The sequence below is a fragment of the Felis catus genome, chromosome D4 (assembly GCF_018350175.1).
Source record: "Felis catus isolate Fca126 chromosome D4, F.catus_Fca126_mat1.0, whole genome shotgun sequence".
In the NCBI taxonomy this organism is placed as follows: domain Eukaryota; kingdom Metazoa; phylum Chordata; class Mammalia; order Carnivora; family Felidae; genus Felis; species Felis catus.
This window is the reverse complement of record NC_058380.1, coordinates 44,406,392-44,425,175: the sequence shown is the minus strand read 5'-3', so window position 1 is coordinate 44,425,175 and position 18,784 is coordinate 44,406,392. Positions and strand designations below refer to the sequence as shown.

General features: G+C 43.2%; 1 protein-coding gene and 1 long non-coding RNA gene across 8 annotated transcripts in view; one reads left to right on the top strand and one right to left on the bottom strand.

Annotated features, from left to right (window-relative positions):
* Positions 1 to 18,784, top strand: part of SLC24A2 (solute carrier family 24 member 2) — a 251,515-nt gene that overhangs the window by 27,609 nt on the left and 205,122 nt on the right. The window lies entirely within an intron of this gene.
* Positions 6,938 to 14,866, bottom strand: LOC123381803. The gene is made up of 3 exons (XR_006589247.1): positions 14,286 to 14,866; positions 13,963 to 14,085; positions 6,938 to 7,489 (listed from the first exon to the last, which is right to left on the bottom strand). It is a non-coding gene; the product is annotated as an uncharacterized LOC123381803 (long non-coding RNA).

Here is an 18,784-nt window from a genome sequence, read left to right as displayed (position 1 = left end):
TCTCATTGTGATACTTCCTGCTCTTTGCTGTGCTTTCACACCTGACTACCTGTTCCTAACAGCGTACATAACAGTATAATATAGACAGTTATGTTTCTAGGTAATCAGTTACAATGACCTTTCAGTTCTCCTTCTTTAAGGTTACTCCTTGATTGGAAATTGGGATATTCCTATGCTCTTTACTCTCATATTACAGACAGCCCTCTGGGTTTGTGTTCGCAGAGGGCTAATCAATACCGTATGATAAGTTCTGTAATAAAATTGTGCGGAGGGTCCGATGGGAACTTGGGACAAAAAGAAACTAACATTTATTGAATCCTTCTAGGGACCAAGTACTGTGGCCAGCATGCTACATGTATGACTCCTGTAATTCATTGTAACCCTTTCGTGTAGGAACTGGAGATGAAGAAACTTGCCTGTAATTTACAAAGTGAGTAAGAGGCAGGACCAAGGTTAAAGACCAGGCCATCTGAGCCTAAAGCTCATGTTCTCCACTGCTCTGCTGCCTTCCTTTGGTCCCTTAGTCCTCACACTCACTCTGAAGGATGGAGAGGTATGTCAGTCTGGGCTCAGTTGCAGAAATTGAAAACCCCTTTGTTGTTTTAAAAAGAGTGACGGTTTTAACGTAGGAACTGGATGCTTGCCAAATCACTAGGAGGGCTGGGTCTCCAGGAGTGACTCCAGCACCACACTCTAAGCCTGGCCCGCCCAGATTGCTGCCGCTTCTGCCGCAGGCAGGAAGGTGAAGAATCAGGAAGCTGCCCCTGGGACTGTTGTTCCTGGAACAAGCCGCCGGTGCCCTGCCTCTCGGCACTATGATCTTCGTCACTAAGCACCACAGGTCAATCAGTAAAATCCTCTCTGTGATTGCCAGGAGAAAAAGCACAAGTAGCAGAAGCAGCGCGTGTACCTTATTTCCCCTCCTCAATCTAGTTTGAGAGTCTCTGGTTGGCTAAACCTACGTGACGCCCTATCCCACGGCTGCGAGGGGGGCCGGGAAATGGCACTGGCAGATTTTCCAGCCCTCTGCAGTTCAGGGAGGCGCCCCAGAAGGAAGGTGGGACAAATGCTGAGCGCCAGAACCTGTGTCGCCGAGGAGGAGTCCCGTGCTCGGCGGTTGATGTGCCTGAGGTCGTGGAGTGAGGGACAGGTGGGCCCGGCTCTCAAAGCACTGGTCACACCCGACCTCTATGTTCCCAGTCCTCTCCATCGCCTGATGCTGCCTAGCCAGGAAAGGGGTGTTTCTAGAGACAGCCTCATGGAGAACTGGATCTTGAACGAGGGGTGGACTGTGGTCCTGAGAAGGCAGTGAGTGGGGTAGGACCTGCAGGGACAGGTGGATCCTTTGTCTTACTCTGGCACAGAGGTAGTGACCCCTTTCTCAGAATCTCTGAGGAATCAATGGGCTTACATCAATGAAGGCCAAGTAGTGAGCTTTCTCCCCTCCACGATGTAGTTTAAATTGTTGATGTTGTGGGAACGGTTGGGGGGAGGGTGCTATAGTTATTCCCGTGTTTAGTTTTTTTGAAGTGTGTATCTCTTGCATGCATGTTCAAATACATGACTTAATAATTTGCATACCTTTGCTGCTAGAAGGACAGCTTGGTTCTCTCGAAGAAGCTTGGTGGTTGATGGAGGTGGGAGATTCTGGCAGATGGTGATTGTTAGAATCCGAAGAGGCTCGTGGGGAGCATCTCCCGCCCCTGCAGTGACAGAAGTCAGGGGAGATTGATTCACTGTCCCCATCTACTCCACAGCCAGAGGCCAGTCCCCAGCTTGGTTTTCTACTGGTGCATACCTTTGGCAGGACAGTCGTTCTAAAGGAATGTCTTTGTAGAAATACGTGACTGAGTAGCCACGTACTTTGGTGGGAAAAATGAGAACACACTAGAACAGAAAGGTCCTGAAGAATCTTTGAAACTTGGAGGTTCAGGGATTACTGTTCATAGTAATGTAATTTAATTCATTCCTTAAAAGTTAGAGGTGAACACGACATTATAGGAAGATGGCAGTTTAAAAATAAGGATTGGTTTTGTGCCTGCCTGATAAGCACCCAATTGCACAGGAAATGGACCAACTATTTGGGGATGTTAACAGTTGAGGGTCATTAATTTTTTCCCCACCTTCTTAGCTCTGCTCATCAGCACTTAGAAATCTCCAGAATTAGAGGCATCTCTGTTCTTAAAAGCTTTATCGATTGTCAACCCAGATAAAATTCAGGGTTTCAAAAACGCTGGGACTTCGGCGGGGTGTGCCAGTTGAGGTGAAAGATGTGGTTAGAGGAGAAATGATTCGGCTGTGTGTTCCTGTCCTCTCTATCTGCTGAGTCAGGGGAGCTGATGGGCTGAGGACATCAAAAGGGGCCTTTTGTGTCCCCGTACAAGGCTCTTCTCCCTCTGGCCAGAGTGTGCAAAGGAAAGGAAAGGATGTGGTAAAAAGTGAGTCTAGAACTAAAACCCATCCCTGGCACCTGAGGGATCGGAGGACTCCCTCTTTGGAAGCTGTCACTTAGGGACCCTGGCATTTCCATTTGTCATGTGTCTGATAGGTGTCCTTATTTTGGTTGCCAATACATATAGAGAATTTTGAGCATAGTGTAGCAGTTAGGAGCTTAGACTCTGGTGCCAGATTGCCTTGGGACAAAATCTGGCTTGGCCACATACTATCTGTATGACCTTGAGGAAGTCACTTCTCTGTTCCTCAGTTTCCTCATCTGTGAAATGGGCATGATAATGGTACCTGTTTCCTAGGGCTGTCGTGAGGATTAAGTGAATAGATTATACACACACACACACACACACACACACACACACACACACACACACTTTATAAAAGTTAGCTATCATTGTTGATGTAGATTCTTCATTTCTTCCCCCCCCCCCCCACAACCATATGGGGTAGATCTTTATTAAGACTATTAAACATATGTAGAAACTGAGACTCTGTGAGTTTAAGGAGTTTGCTCAAAGTGACAACTTACAAGGGGCTGAGCCGGGGTCCAAATGCCCAGGACCGCATGATTGCACAGCCTGTGGTAAGAGGCATCTTCATTCACCATGATGATGGTGTTTAACTCTTGAAGAGACAAGATGTTCTTTTTTTCAGCCATAGGGAATCCTTGTCTTTGCTCACTAGAAGGCAGCTGTAACCTCCCTCAGTTGTGGAGTCAGTCTGATCTGTCCTTCACTTTATGAACCCCGTCTTTGTCCTGTGTTTTATTCCCGCTAATACTTCTGAAGCCATGCATCTCATCTAGATCTTTTCTACCCGCCAAGAAAAATTGCCTGCCGTCGTAGTCCCACCCTGGATCAAGTCCTCTTTCTTTGTGCACCGAGCGTCTCTAGGTTTTGTTCTTTCTTATTCCTTCCCTGGCAAGCAGCTAGCACTGATGTCACCTAACCAAATACCTGACAGGCACGCATCAAATGAACATTTTTAAGGTCAGATTCTGCCTTTTGACAGCTTTTCGACTGCATAGAAAGTGGTTACTGCATTGCATGTTCTAATTTTGGCAAAGGAATGATTTCTTTGCAGAGAAGCAGCTGGTGCACAGAGAGGAACGGGACCAGTCCTGTCTTTGGAGAAGATTAGGTGGCCTCATCGTGCATGTGCTCAGAAATGTCTAATTCAGTCACAACCTTCCCTCGTGGCCTAGTAAAGTGCACCCTCGGGTCAGCAAGGAGCGGTCTCCGCCACCTTCCCACTGCCGATTTCAGGCCGTGCGTATAGCAAAGGAGAGAACTGTGATTTCATCTGCAATGCTGGGGCAGGAGGCAGAACATGTCAGGTACGCCGAGCACTTTGCTCACCTGTGTGAGTCTAATGCTCGACGGGAGACTTAGGGGCATGACAGCAGGGCTCTGGAACTCTCAGCTGCCAGGGTCTGGGCCCCTTTCCCTGCTTAGAAATTCTCTGACTCCTCCCCGCTCTCCCCAACATTGGTTTGCATTTTCTTCAGATGCAGGGAGTAGATCAGTGATTCTCAAAACTGGCTGCACTTTAGAATCACCTAGGGAGGTGTTTTGGTTGTTTTTTTTTTTCTGTTTGTTTTTGAGAGACAGACACAGTGCAAGTGGGGAGGGTGGGAAGGGGGTGGGTAGAGAAAAGGAGACACAGAACCTGAAGCAGGCTCCAGGCTCTGAGCTGTCAGCACAGAGCCCAACGCGGGGTTCGAACTCACAAACCGTAAGTTCATGACCTGAGCGAAGTCAGACACTTAAGCGACTGAGCCACCCAGGTGCCCCACCTGGGGAGTTTTAATAAGCTCCTCCAGGTCCTAGGCCGTCAGAGATCCTGATTCAGTGGTCCTTGAGTGGGCCTGAGCAGCAGTGTTTTTGGAAAACTTCTTGTGCCTCTACTTTGCAGCTGAATGGAAGCTGCCAGTTGGCGAGCCATGGCACTTGGGCCTGCCCTTCCCATCTTTGCCTCTTCTTCTATCAAATGAGGATAATGGTACTGATCCCATCGGGCTGTTGTCCGGATTAAAGAGTTAAAATAATAAAGAGCCTAGAAAATTGCCTGGCATCTAAGCTCTTGGCCAATGTTAGCCATAAGAATGACTATAATTATTATACTCAGTGCTTATGCAAAGTCCTAGGAATTCAAAGGTGAGTAAAGTAAGTCCTTTCCCCCAACTCATAATCCTCTGGGTAAGACAAACACGTCACTGGCACACTCGGCACAAAGTGGCAAGCCCCACAGTGAAGGCAGGCGCAACGTGCCTCGTGGCCGCAGACTGGGAAACAAGCTAAATCTCTCTAGAGAGGGAAGCGGCTTACCAGAAGCAGGCCTAGCACCTGCAGCAGGTTCTAGAAGGACAAGTTTGCCAGACACAAGCAGAGTAGGTTGAGGACGCTCCCGGTAAAGGGACAGTCTTTGAAAAGTCATCTTACCATGAAAGAGCATCAGATAGCAGACAACTGGCTGTAGTGTGACACCATCTGTTGTTGGGGGAAAGTGATGGTTGAGAGGCCGGAGACAAAGACCAATCAATGCCAAACCTTTAAGGACCTGTGTGCCCCCGTGTGCCTGTCCGGAGGCAGTTCGATTTTACCCTACAGGCGTGAAAAGCCCCATGGGTTTTTAAGAAATGGAGAAACATCCTCAAAATCACTATTTTTTAAATGTTTATTTAGAGACAGAGAACGTGTGCAAGGGGGGTGGGGCAGAGAGAGAATCCCACGCAGGCCCCCCACTATCAGCACAGAGCCCAACACAGGGCTTGAACTCACAAGCCATGAGATCATGACCTGAGCCGAAATCAAGAGTCAGATGCCTAACTGACTGAGCCACTCAGGCAGTCCTCGAAATCACATTTTAGAAAGCTGTCTGGGGCACCTGGGTGGCTCAGTCGGTTAAGCTTCCAACTTCGGCTCGGGTCATGACCTCATGGTTCGTGGGTTCGAGCCCCGCATCAGGCTCTGTGCTGACAGCTCGGAGCCTGGAGCCTGCTTCTGATTCTGTGTCTCCCTCTCTCTCTCTCTCTGAAACTCCCCTGCTCATTCTCTCTCTCTCTCTCTCTCTCTCTCCCTCTCCCTCTCAAAAAGAAATAATAAACATTAAAAAAATTAGAAAGCTATCTCATAGCAATGAAAAGAGGAAACGGCTGATGGGGAGAGGGCTCCATTAAGACCCTCTTGCTGAAGTTGAGATGAGAGACGCTGACAGCTTGAACTAAGGAGAGGCAGAGGGCGGGACTTGAGAGGTGACTCTGAGGTGGCCTCACCTGGACACCTGGTGGTGTCACCTTGACAGGTGACTGAGGCGTGAGGAGGTAGTGGCATGGGAAGGACAGGGAGGCTGCCAGCCCGGGGCTGTTGCAGTGTTGATGTGCGGGTTTGGAGGAGAAGAGAATGAATTAAGGACTGGGCACGTTGAGCGCGAGAGCTTTCTGGGATATCCAGGTGGAGGACGTTTAGGTAGAGGTGTTCATTAGGCAGCTGCGAAGAAAGAGAGAGATTGTTGCACCCCTAGGCCCTTCCAGTGTTCCCAGTAAATCTCTCTGTACTCTGGATCTCTGTGAAAACCTCATCCTCCAACCAGCTTCACAAGCCAGAAGTCAGAAGCCTCTTTAAAGACTTGCCGTCCTTGAACCACAACACGAACGCCAGTCTACACCGGCAGCATCCAATCAACTCTCCTTGTCCAGGACGCACTGGTAACTGCGATTCCTTTTGTCTTGGCTTGAGTTTCAGAGTGTCTAGCCGCCGCATGCATTGCTCCCCAGTTCGGTAGATTTCACTAGGCTCGATCACATAGGGTTATTCCAGACAAAGAATTTGGTTCATGGTCCCCGTAGCAGAATGCACCACGAGGCGACAATGACTTTACACCGTTATATTAAAATGTTACTAATCCCAAGTTCTGGCATGTGAACTACTTACTGCTGCATGATCCTGAACCCCACAAAGCCTCTCCTAATTAGGATTGCTAGATAAAATATAGGACAACTGATGATGTTTGAATTTTAGATAAATAAGGAAGCATTTCTTAGTGTAAATATGTCCCGAATATTGCACAGGATAAACTTATACTAAAAGTGATTGTTTATCTGCACTACAAATTTAACTGGGCAGCTTGGATTTTTATTTGCTAAATCTGCCCACCCCTAAACCCAGTCTGCCTCTGACGTTTCTTATAGAACTCTTCTAGTAGACTCTTCCTAGAACTCTTCTAATAAGAAATAAATGGTCCCTTTTTGCCCTTAGCACAAGGAGACCAGCTGAACTCGATTCTTGAGTGAACACGGCTCTAGTTCTCTCTTACCTCACATGCAGTAAATTTAGCTTTATTTTTTTTTTTTTTGGTGGTTTTTTTTAAATCCCTGGGGGTGGGTCTTTGTTTTTTTTTTTTCATTAAAGTTTTTTTTAATGTTCATTTTTGAGACAGAGAGACAGAGCATGAGTGGAGGAGGGGCAGAGAGAGAGAATCTGAATCAGGCTCCAGGCTGTCAGCACAGAGCCCGACATGGGGCTGGAACTTGTCAACTGCAAGATCCTTACCTGAGCCTAAGTCGGATGCTCAACTGAGCCACCCAGGCACTCCTGGGGGTCTTTGTTTTACTGTTTGAACACACACCCAATAGGTACCCAATCAAATATAAAAATGCAATCAAAAAAGATCCTGGTTGGTTTAATAAAATTCAGACAGGGAGATCAGCCAAAAGAAATGAAATATATGCTATTTCCCCTCTCTCCTTTAAAGAGAATTAGCAAATACCTGCATTTCGCTGAGGATTCTGGGGATTGGTATTGGGTGCCCTTTCGTTATTTATTTTTACTTCTCTCATCTAAGTAACCCGAGCTGAGGGCAAGAAGAGAGGTGACTTGGGTCAGCATCTGGAATGCACACATTGGTCTTGCTGATTCGTGAGACTCTTGATGGCATCTGGAAATAACTCTGGAAGCTGGTTGTGCCGATCAGATGTGTTCTATCCTGCGCCACAAGGTCCCGAGAGAGAGGGAGAGATTGCACAATCTGGTGCAGCAACCTGTTCAAGATAGGAGGAGGTTCTCGTTTCTAATTTAACACAAAGCCACTTCCTCTCACACTCTCTGCATTTGCAATGAAGGGTTGCTTATCATTCTCCCCTGAGGTTGGATTGTATCCTGCGATTCTTCCCTCCTTCTGCACCTAGAGATGCTTTGCTTTACTCCTTCTGTAAGGCCAGTGCTATCAGGAAGCCAAGAAGATGTTTGAGCGGTGTTGTTTAAAAACCCACAACAGAAAAGAAACAACAGAAACAATTGGGTGTCGGCTACCTAGATAAAGGGGCTGACCAATATTGCTGAAAACTGGTCAGGGCAGGCTGTAAAGATTGTAATTTGGACGCCAACCAGCCACACCTGGTATGCATCCTGCCCAATCCTTTACTCTTCAGCTGCGACCACACGTTTAATGAAACCTGCTTAACAAGGTGCCTCAAACCTTTTCTACCACTTCTCCCGATACACTGGTAGAAGTCCAGTCTTAACGATTCCTGTGTCACCCTTGGTGTCATGTTAGAGGGAAGAGAATAATGTTTTGTTATTTTTGTCGCGCATAGAGAAACCAGTGTCTCATGGTAAAGGGGGAAATCTGTCTGCTTGTTTATGAGTACTGGTGGGAGCCGGGGAACTGAAACCTCGGATCTGCTCTCCTGCACAACATGTTTATATCTGTTTCAGCTGCGCTGGCTGTGAGCCACTGTCAAATGCTAATGGCTTTGGGTATTTGTGTTTAGTAAATAATTCAGTAAATGCCCTGGGAAGCTCATATGCCGTCCACTGTTGCGTATCTCTTTTGTGAACGTGCACCTTTTGCAAAACCAGAAAGTGGAGAGATCTGTGTGGGCCGAGAGGTCGAGATGCAGCCAAGTGTCAGCCCTGAACCCAGGTTCAGGAGCAAGGCCGCTTACATTTAGCAATCCTGCTGTGGCCGCATTCCTGAGCTCTGTGATATCCGGCAATTTCGCAGCCCCCTTGTGCCTCTGTTTCCTCACCTGTAAAACGCACAAAGTTGTGTGGGTGAAATGGCTTACTATAGAGCAGCTGTAGTCGGTTCTTGTGCATTGTGTGTGTGTGTGGTGCATGCATGCATGCGTGTGTGTCTGTGCCTTCGTAAGTGTGTTCAGGCCGTCTGTAATGCTCTCTTCACCTGATCTGCCCTTGGGTCATGTGAAGCAGGTAGAACTACATGAGTTTATGGAAGACATTTGCGGTAAAAGTTAATTTCCAGATAAGGCAAGAAGAACTTGCCTTGGCTAATCTCAGGGAAGACAGCTTGATATGTCAGATAGTATAAACTTTTTGTAATTAACTTCTGTCAGATACCTGTTATAGGCTGGACACCATGCTAATAAGCACTTTACGGACTCACTTAGTCTTCTTGTAGGTAGGGTTATTATCCCTGTTTGACAGATGAGGAAATTGAGACTTACAGAGGTTAAGTACATGTGTATCAAGTTACATAACATGGGGCAAAAAAAAAACAAGTTGCATATGTATATTATGAACCCAGTTATAGAAGTGTTTTGGAGATCTATACATATGTGCATATGTGTATAATAAGAGTGAGAAAGCAAAGGTATAAAAAGTGCATGGGAATGAGAAGTAGCAGGTCAGGGGGTGAGAAAAGGGAGAGGAGGACTAGGATAGGACAAGACTACACAGGATCTTCGACTTTATCTGTGAAACTTTCTTTCCAGTAAGTGTCAATATGGCAATATGTTAAAATCTGAATAAGTTAGGCAGTGGATTCACAGGTGATTATTATATTCTCTGTACCTTTTTGAATGTTTACAGTATTTAATAATTTTATTCTTTTAACGTTTATTTATTTTTGAGAGAGACAGTGAGCAGGGGAGGGGCAGAGAGAGGGAGGGAGACAGAGGTTCCGAAGCCGGCTCTACTAACAACAGAGGGCCCGACATGGGGCTCGAACCCACGAGCTGCGAGATCATGACCTGAGCTGAAATTGGATGCGCAACCGACTGAGCCACCCAGGTGCCCCAGGATTTCGTAATTTTAGAAAGAGATTACACCATAGTGATCCGGAGAGTGCCAGTATGGCACTGGCACACAACGGACACTCAACAGGCGGGATACAGGATGGCTCTTGTTGGGTTGGCTTTCTCCCCCTATTCGTACTGCTCTGAAATGACGCTGTCGATTTCACCGTTAGAATCACATTCTGTAGTGAAGATGCGGCAGTTGGGGGCTGTTAACACAAACCCCCAGAAGGCACTCGGAACACCTTGGCAGATGTTCTTGGAGCGGTCACATAGACCAACACTATAAATAAGTGTGACTAGTGCACTGAATAAATGTTCCTTGTCAGAAATAGCTCTTAGCCTGGCCTCCCCGTGGATCTTTAGGCTTTCTGGCCTTCATTTTTTTTAATGTGTGAGTTAAAGAAATAAGGCAGGGAGTACTAATTTTAGAGTAATAGCAGAATCAGGGGAAAAATAATTCTCTGGGTCAGTCGAGAATTAAAAGCTTCTCAGTGCATGCCCGTGGGTATATTTTATAATTTTTGAGTGATTGCAGAAGCAGTATCAATTTTATTGACCCTAGACTGTTATGATAATGGAGGTTTTTTATTATTGAATTCTATTACAGTTAGTCACCGTGAGCCTACACACACTGTCTGTGGTTGGAGTTGCCTCGGGCACCCCTCTAATGGCATAGAGATCTTGAATATTTTCGTATCAGGATGAGCAATTTCCCCTGCCTGTCATGGCTGCTGGAAAAATCAGCACTGCTGATTTCATCTCATTTAGATTCTGCATCTACTTTCGGAGTCACTTATAACTTTGATGAACAAAAAATAAATAAAATACTTGAATTTTTTTCATTGATGAGCTTGCTAGAACTTTGCCATCGGCTCTGAACACAAGGATGCTGCTTGTCTCCTGACAGTACTGTGCGGTTGAAAAGAGGATTACACTTGCCCGTATGTGCCCTCCTGCATTTAAAAAAGAAAGAAAAAAGAGACAAGGAAAATACACACTGGAAGGAGCCGCAAAGATGGAAGCAGAGGTGGGAGTGATCTAAAACCAGGAGCCAAAAGACATGGGTAGCCTTTAGAAGCCAGAAAAGGCAAGGAAAGGAGTTCTCCCCGAGAGCCTCCAGAAGGAATGTGGTTTGCCAACCCATTTTAGATATCTGACCTCCAGAACTTGCCTGTGTAGCCAGGTGTCAGTGGGTGACTTGACTGCACATGTGGTTTGAGGGAGTTAATTCAGAACGTTCCCAAACATGCTTATTTCTTTGCTAAGAGGCAATGTGGCTCAAGTGGAAATTGAGGGCACCAGCCCATCCCTTTCCAAGGTCAGAGGCCCCTGGCAGGAGAACTAGTCTCAGGGAAGCTTCTGGAAGCTCGAGCCAGTCTCCGGGAGGACAACAAAAGAAACCCTAGTCTAACCCAGCTGTACCAGGAGTACCAGCAAGAGGAAGGAGGAGACAGAATCAAGGACACAAGTGGCAGAGTTGGTTTGGGGAGGGAATAGGAACATCTATCCCCCGATGTGGTAGGGAAGTAAAGAGCTAAGATGGGAGTGAAGAAATGGCATTTGTTTTCCAGTTTCATTGAGAAATAATCGACATACATCACTGTATGAGTTTAAGCATACGGCATGATGGCTTGATTTACATGTGCTGTGAAATGATTAAAGTAACACCCATCATTTCATATAACTACAACAGAAAGAAAAGAAAATGGTTCTCGTGATGAGAACTCTTAGGATCTACTCTCAACAAGAAAGTGGTATTTTGAATTGAAGACGATGGTTTTGACCTGCTCAGTAACATAGATAGGATCCTCTTCTGAATCTGAGGGAAGGGAGCTTATCCTTGGGAAAAGAGAGGTTTGGGTGCAGAATGTGCTAGAGAGTTGACATGAGGTTGCACAGCTCTGCAAGCCCATTTGAAATGAAATAGACTGGATCTTCCCCTCCAGAAACACTGTGCAGCACGGTGGTGAAGGTAGTAACCCAGGACAGGGATCCAGAACGGAAAGGGGTAAAGTCACTGTTTTATTTTATTTTATGTTATTTTAAGTTTATTTATTTTGAGAGAGAGAGAGAGAGAGAGAGAACGCGTGCCAGTTGGGGAGGGGCAGAGAGAGAGAGGGAGACAGAGAATCCCAAGCAGGCTCTGCACTGACAGCACAGACACAGGGCTCGAACTCACGAAACCGTAAGATCATGACCTGAGCTGAAAGCAAGCATCGGACGCTTAACTGACAGAGCCACCCAGGTGCCCTGCCATTGTTCACTTTAAATGACTTAATTATCAAATAAGCACAACTCTACACTTTAGACTTGAGTTAATAAAGTTAAGAAGTATCCTCCTCACCTGCAACCCCACCAAAACAAGATATCAATCCATTCATGCAGGTGTCTGATGTGCTCTGTGAAGTTTCTACAGCACCAAGAACTGCATCTAAATCTCCACACTTTTTAAAAAATTTTTATTTATTTTTCTTGAGAGAGAGCGAGAGAGACAGAACATGAGCAAGGGAGGGGCAGAGAGAGAGGGAGACACAGAGTCAGAAGCAGGCTCCAGGCTCCGAGCTGTCAGCCCAGAGCCCGACACGGGCCTTGAATCCACGAACCATGAGATCGTGACCTGAGCCGAAGTCGGACGCTTAACGGACTGAGCCACCCAGGCGCCCCTAAATCTCCATGCTTTTTGAATCAGGAAAGGCAGCAGCATGCCTCAGGATAAACAGAGCCTTAGAATCTTAGCATAATTGTACTGCTAGCTATTTTAGAAGGGGGCAGAACTTAAATAATTTACCTAGCAAGTAATTTAGAACATTTTCGTATTACACAAACAAGAACAGATTGTGGAATGCAAAACGTCTCTATCTTTGTTGGATATGACACAGATTTCCAAGAAACTCGGCTTCACAGCAACCACTTTGGGCGACATGCCTCTGCCCAGCCCCCACCCCCACCCACCCTGTCCTCAGCTCTGGGACAACAGCAAAGTCTGAGAAACGAAGTGTCACTGAGGGGAAACACTTCATTCTCCCAAGTTAGACTTCGAGTACAGTAAATGATCATTGTTTACAAAAATGTAGAAAATCAGTGTCACCTGTGTTTCAAATACCGTTTCCCTAAAAAGCAGCTCATTAAAATTCTGTATAATTTATGAGGTGAATTACAAATCAGTGTGTGATCAGCTAGCTTCTCAAGAACAGAAATGAAAAACTGATTGACCTCATGACGTAATCTCAGACATAATTATCCAACTCAGCTCTAACAGCTTTCTTAGGCCAATACTGATTTTGTCTTTTTAATTTTCACATGCTGCTGTTTTGTAAGAGATGTCAAGCATTGAAATTCTCTCCTTTTTGAAATAACAGGGTTTTTTTTTCAGACTTAGGAAAAAACTCAGAGACATTAAAATTTTTTTAAGTCTTTCATTGAAACCCAAAAGAGTTCTCCGGTTTTCCTTAGAAATTCCCAAGTCCCATTGGGATTTCCATCTGTTGATAAAGGGTCCCAGTAGTTTCCCTCCAAATGGTACAATATGGTTCCATGAAGCTATGCTTTCTCGCTACTAGGAGTACATTTGTAGCCCAAAGAGACCAACTGACCTACTGTCCTATGAGGCCACATTCCTGAGGACAGGTGTGTGTGTCCAAAGGGGTGAGAGTTTCAGCTCTTTTGATCCCTTTCACGGCTCAGTTCTTAGTTTGCCTTATTTTTGAAAGGAGACATGTTCTAATGCTGGTCAGAGTGGTTTTAGGAAAGGACGACCAGGCTACCAATCACAGAGCAGGATCTAGTCCCTCTTTAGCCACTTGTCATACACTTGAACTGAGGTGAGTTTCCAACCTCCCTGTACATAAAAAAAATTTGAGAGTGGATATCGGGGAGGGGCACCGAGAGGAATAATACCAGCTCTATTCCATAAGACAAATATAAGAATTCAGTGCAGACATGCCAATGAAAATTCTTTGGGGATGGATCTTGTTTATATACAAATATTGCATGAATACAGAATACCAAAGATGGCTGTGTTCAGGATACGCCTCAGAAGTTTGTTCACCGGAGATTGCTTTCCACACAAATACTGATTACATACAACTATGCTTCGGTCTAATAAAAATAGAAAACTGAAAAGTTCCTAACTTAGGGGGAATATCCATCTGTTGATTTAAGAAGGCGCTAAAATTTCTATACCATTGAGGGCTTTATTTCCTGCATTCACACCTTCTGAAAAGATGGGCAATTAAGAACAGGCTGCTAATAGGAAGGAAATAGATGAGCTGTCAGGTTTTTTTGTCTTTTATTTTTAGTCTAGTCCAGGTGAATTCATTAGTGGGCCTGGATTGTTTTCCTTAAGATAATACCTGTCCATCTTCCCACAGCACATTTTGACTAAATTGTCAATGAGTTGTTCTCTGGTTTTGGCAATACGTATTCATATAACATGCAACTTTTCTCTCATCAGCTTTTAAATAAGCACCTACCTTGTAGCTCTCCTATGTTTATGACATGAATGCTTTCATAGCAGGTGCTTCTGAGATGGAATTTGGCTTTTTTTTTTTTTTGCCTCAGTATTGCCGTATCAATTTCATTCATAATGGGAGCCTCTAGGAGAAATAATGTAAACATGTGAGAAATGTGTGACTGATAGCTCAGATCCACTTTGTCAAAAATTGTTCCATTAGACACTGGGCTAACCACAGTATTGTTAAGGCAAACTTATTTCATTTTCAATAGTCTTTTTTTAAAAAAACGAGTTGAGATAGCTGAATATTCAAATAGCTGAAATTGTTGTTGTTCTGTTTACCTGGAGGGAGAGTGGGAAGAAGAGGCGTTTGAGATGTTACACAACGTGTGCTCAATAAGAGAAAATAATCAATACTTTTAGGTCAAGCACAGAGCATCACTCTTGAAGGTTGTATCTATCAATCAGGTTCTGGTGAGGAGGCAGGAATGTTACTTGTTACTTGAACACGACGGGCTTAACGTAAAGAACAGTCACCTAGGTATAAAGTTAATTACCCATGTAAGAGAACTGTAAGGGACCAGGGAGGTAGAATTGCAGGAAGCAGCTTCCACTCCAAGGACTGCAGAAACTGGGAAGAAGCTAGACTTTCTAAAACCTAGAAACTTGGGAGGAGGAGGCTGCTCACTGATGCCCCTGTACTTGAGCAGAGGGCGATGAACCTGTTTCTGCAAGCAACAGCATGCTGGGTTTAGCTGTTGGGAAGGGAAAGGACTACCACCCCTGGGGTGAAACTCCACAGGAGCAGGAAACTGACAGGAAGTGCACAGGAAGTAAAAGGGAAGGAAGAAATCCCTTCTTCCTTCCTCCTCCTACACACTTCCGGTCTTGGAGTGCCCCTTTCCGCAGAACCACAGGGTCAGCTGGCAAATCAGAAACCTCATTTGCAGCGTGGCATCCCCAGTCTCAGAAAGTCAGAATATAGAAGGGTGGGTTTGGATGTAAGAGGCAATAACTTTTTTTTTTTTATGTTTATTTATTTTGAGAGACAGCACGCAAGCACATGTGCACAGGGGCGGGACAGAGAGCGAGGAATCCCAAGCAAGCTCTGCGTTGTCAGCACAGAGCTCAAAGTGGGGCTTGATCTCACCAACTGTGAGATCATGACTTGAACTGATATTAAGATTCAGACACTTAACGGAGCCACCTAGGCGCCCCCTAAGAGACAGTAACTTCATCACTGGCACAGAAGTTCTCAGACAAGAAGGCTAGCTGATGGCAACAGCAGAAATTAAACCTGTGAGCTCTTAGGAAGAGTCAGGCCTTGAGATGCCAGGAGAGGCATACAAAATGTAGCATCATCTTAATGATGGTCCTCAAATGACAGTCGGCTTTAACAGTGTCTATTAACCTTCAGATAAAGCCAGTAAAACTGTGATTCAGTCATAAAGGGCAGTGAACCATCATGAGGCTATTGTAGGTCTCTATAAATAGGTTGTTTTTATATAATGGAAAATTTCAAATGTACCTGATGTACAAAGAATAATATAATGAACCCCCATGTACCCATCATCCAATTATAACAGTCATAAGCATTCGGCTACTCATGTTTTATTTATCCCCACATACTCCTGTATTCCTCCAGCTTCCCATTGAGCTATATAGCTTCATTCCTAAACAATTCTGTATGTTTAACTACAGCTTCGCGAATTTCCACACATCAAACATGCTCATGTAAACTCCACCTAGATCCCTTTTACAGTTCTTCTGCAGGTCCTCTCCCCACTGTTTCCTAAGTGAGTGACCACTATCACCTGTTTCAAATTTTGTGTACATGGCGTTGTAGAGTATGTGTATTTTGAGTTTGGCTTCTTTTGTTCAATGTTGTTGGTGAGATTTAAACATGTTGGATGTAGCCATAGTTCATTTATGTTCTTTGTGCTGTAGTATTTCATTGTGGGACTATACCACAATGGGTTCATTCATTCCGCCATTGATATGTAATTGTTTCTAGATCTTGGCTATTACAAAAAAGTTGCTGTGAACGTTCTTGTGCATGCTTTTCAGTACACACTTGTATGCATGTCCTTTGGATATGTATCAAGAAAGCAACTGTTGGGTCTTAGAATATGCACATGCCCAGCTTTAGTAAATACTAACAGTTTTTCAAAGTGGTTATATTAGTTTACTTCCCACTACTTCCTCTTGCTCCATATCCTTGTCAGCACTTGGCATTGTCTGTATTTTTCACTTTAAACATTCTGATAGGTGTTTCATGGTATCTCGTTGTAATTTTAAGTTGTGTTTCCTTGACGAGCACATTTTATAATGCTTGACTATTTGGATATATTTGATAAAGGGTCTGTTCAAGTATTTTGCATGCTTTTGTTGCGTTGTTTGCCTTTTTTTGTTGTTGATTTGTAGGAGTTCTTTCTATATTCTAGATAGGAGTCCTTTGTTGGACATAAACCTTGCACACATCTTCTCCCCCTGTAGCTTGCCTTTTCATTCTCCTAATGCTGTCTTTGATAATAAAAGTTCTTAATTTTGTTGTAGTCCAGTTTATCTGACTTTTTCTTTATAGTTAGTGATTCTTGTGTCTTGTTGAGGAAGCTTTTACCTATCCCAGTGTGATGGAGATATTCTCTTATGTTATATTCTAGAAGCTTTTTTTTTAACCTTTCATATTGAGGTCTATAATCCACCAGCAATTGAAATTTATGATGTAAGATATAGAACAGGGTTCTTTTTTCCCCCTCATATGGATGTACAATTGATCTAGCATCATTTCTTGAAAAGATTATCATTTCCTTACTACACTAAAGTTTTACCTGTCATAAATCAAGTATGAGTCTATTTATAGTTTCTCTATTTGTATATCCTTGTGCAGATATCATGTAATTTTGATTGTAATAAGGATTGAGACATCTAATGGTATACACTCTTGAGTTCTTCAGAACTTTTTGGCTCTTCTTGTCTTTTTTTATTTCCATGTAAATTTTAAATTAGCTTATCAATTTCTAAACTACTTGATAGAATTTTGACTAGAATTGCATTCAGTCTATAATGTAACTTGAATAGAAATGTCTTCTTTGCAATATAGGATCTTCTACCCATAAATATTTTGTAACTTTACATTGATTTGGAGTTTTTAAATTTCTCTAAATAATGTAGTTTTCTTTGTAGAGGTCTTCATTCTAGGATTCATTCCTAGATGTGTCATTTTTGTAGATTTACGCTATTTGAAATGGATAATTTTTATATTTTTATTTTGTGTTTTGCTTGTATATGGAAATGTAATTGGTCTGCTGAATTCAATGATCCCAATAGTTTATTTGAAAATAATTTAATTTTTTTCTATATACAATCATGTTGTCTGCAAATAATGCAAACAGACACTATTTTTTCCTTTCTAATCTTTATATCTTTTTTTTTTTTTGCTTTATTGCACTGGTTAAGACCAATACCACTTGTACACCAGCATGTCACAAATACACACTGAACATAAGAATTTATTTTTTAAATGCATGGATTCCTCTTTCACATGGGATCTCTTACCCTAAATATCCACTTGAACCCTAACACCATCCAGCCCCCTGAAAAATGGTTCTCCACATCTCTTGCAGTGTCTCTGAAACAAAAGGTATTGATGTCCAGATTCCATGACAATTTCTGACTTGTCTTGTGTTGGTAGTGGGGACAAACACTGCTTTGCAGTGAAGAGAGGTTGGGGTGGCAGAAGCAGTTATGTAAAAGGCACATTAATTAGCCTGAAACATCTGTCCTCTCAGCTAGCATGAATGCATAGATTCCTTGAATAATGAGGTATTGTTTCCCACTAGTTTTGGCTTCTGTTTTCTGTTTGTGCTCTTATTCGTGGTTCTGGGGATTGACAGGTTATGCATAAATCAACATTTTTGCAGTAGTTGCACATCCCAGTTGAGGAACATTTTCCAGGAGAAAGCAATTTATATTATTCTGCAATCTGTATTTAACTCTACATCTAATGTATGTGATGCTTCCTACTGACTCTTTTCATTAGCATATAGGAGAACATTGAATGCTAGAATTGAAAATGTTTTACATTTATAACAGTATTTGATCAAATTTATTACATCTTCAAAAATTAAATATAAAACAGCAGGTTTCTTTAAATTTTATTTAAAATTTTCAGATTCACTAATTTATTTGTATTCTGCCTTTAGTTTTAATATATAGTTTCAAGTATTTTAAAAGAAAAGTGGCATTTTTGAAAACAAATCTTTTGATATTTTATATTTTCTTTATATAGTTATTTATATTTTCTTTATTTTATTTTTTCTATATTTTCTTTAGTTTTTAATAAGAATATATTAAAATGTATCCACTTTTTTAAAAATTTTTTTTAAACGTTTATTTATTTTTGAGACAGAGAGAGACAGAGCATGAACGGGGGAGGGTCAGAGAGAGAGGGAGACACAGAATCCGAAGCAGGCTCCAGGCTCCGAGCTGTCAGCACAGAGCCCGACGCGGGGCCCGAACTCACGGACCGCGAGATCGTGACCTGAGCCGAAGTCGGCCGCTCAACTGACTGAGCCACCCAGGCGCCCCTAAAATGTATCCACTTTGAATGCAATCACATTTTATTTTTTAATCCTTTACATCATTACTTTCAATATTACCGATTACATGAAAATACTCACTATAACAACATGAGAAATTTGCTAACATGAAGGTATAAAAAATAATTTTATGAATAAATACGTATTAGTTGATGGATTATTCATGTATTCCTTGTATGACTTATGCAAACGTGGCTGGCCCATCGACAGAACACCCGGATATGTACCATATAATAATTA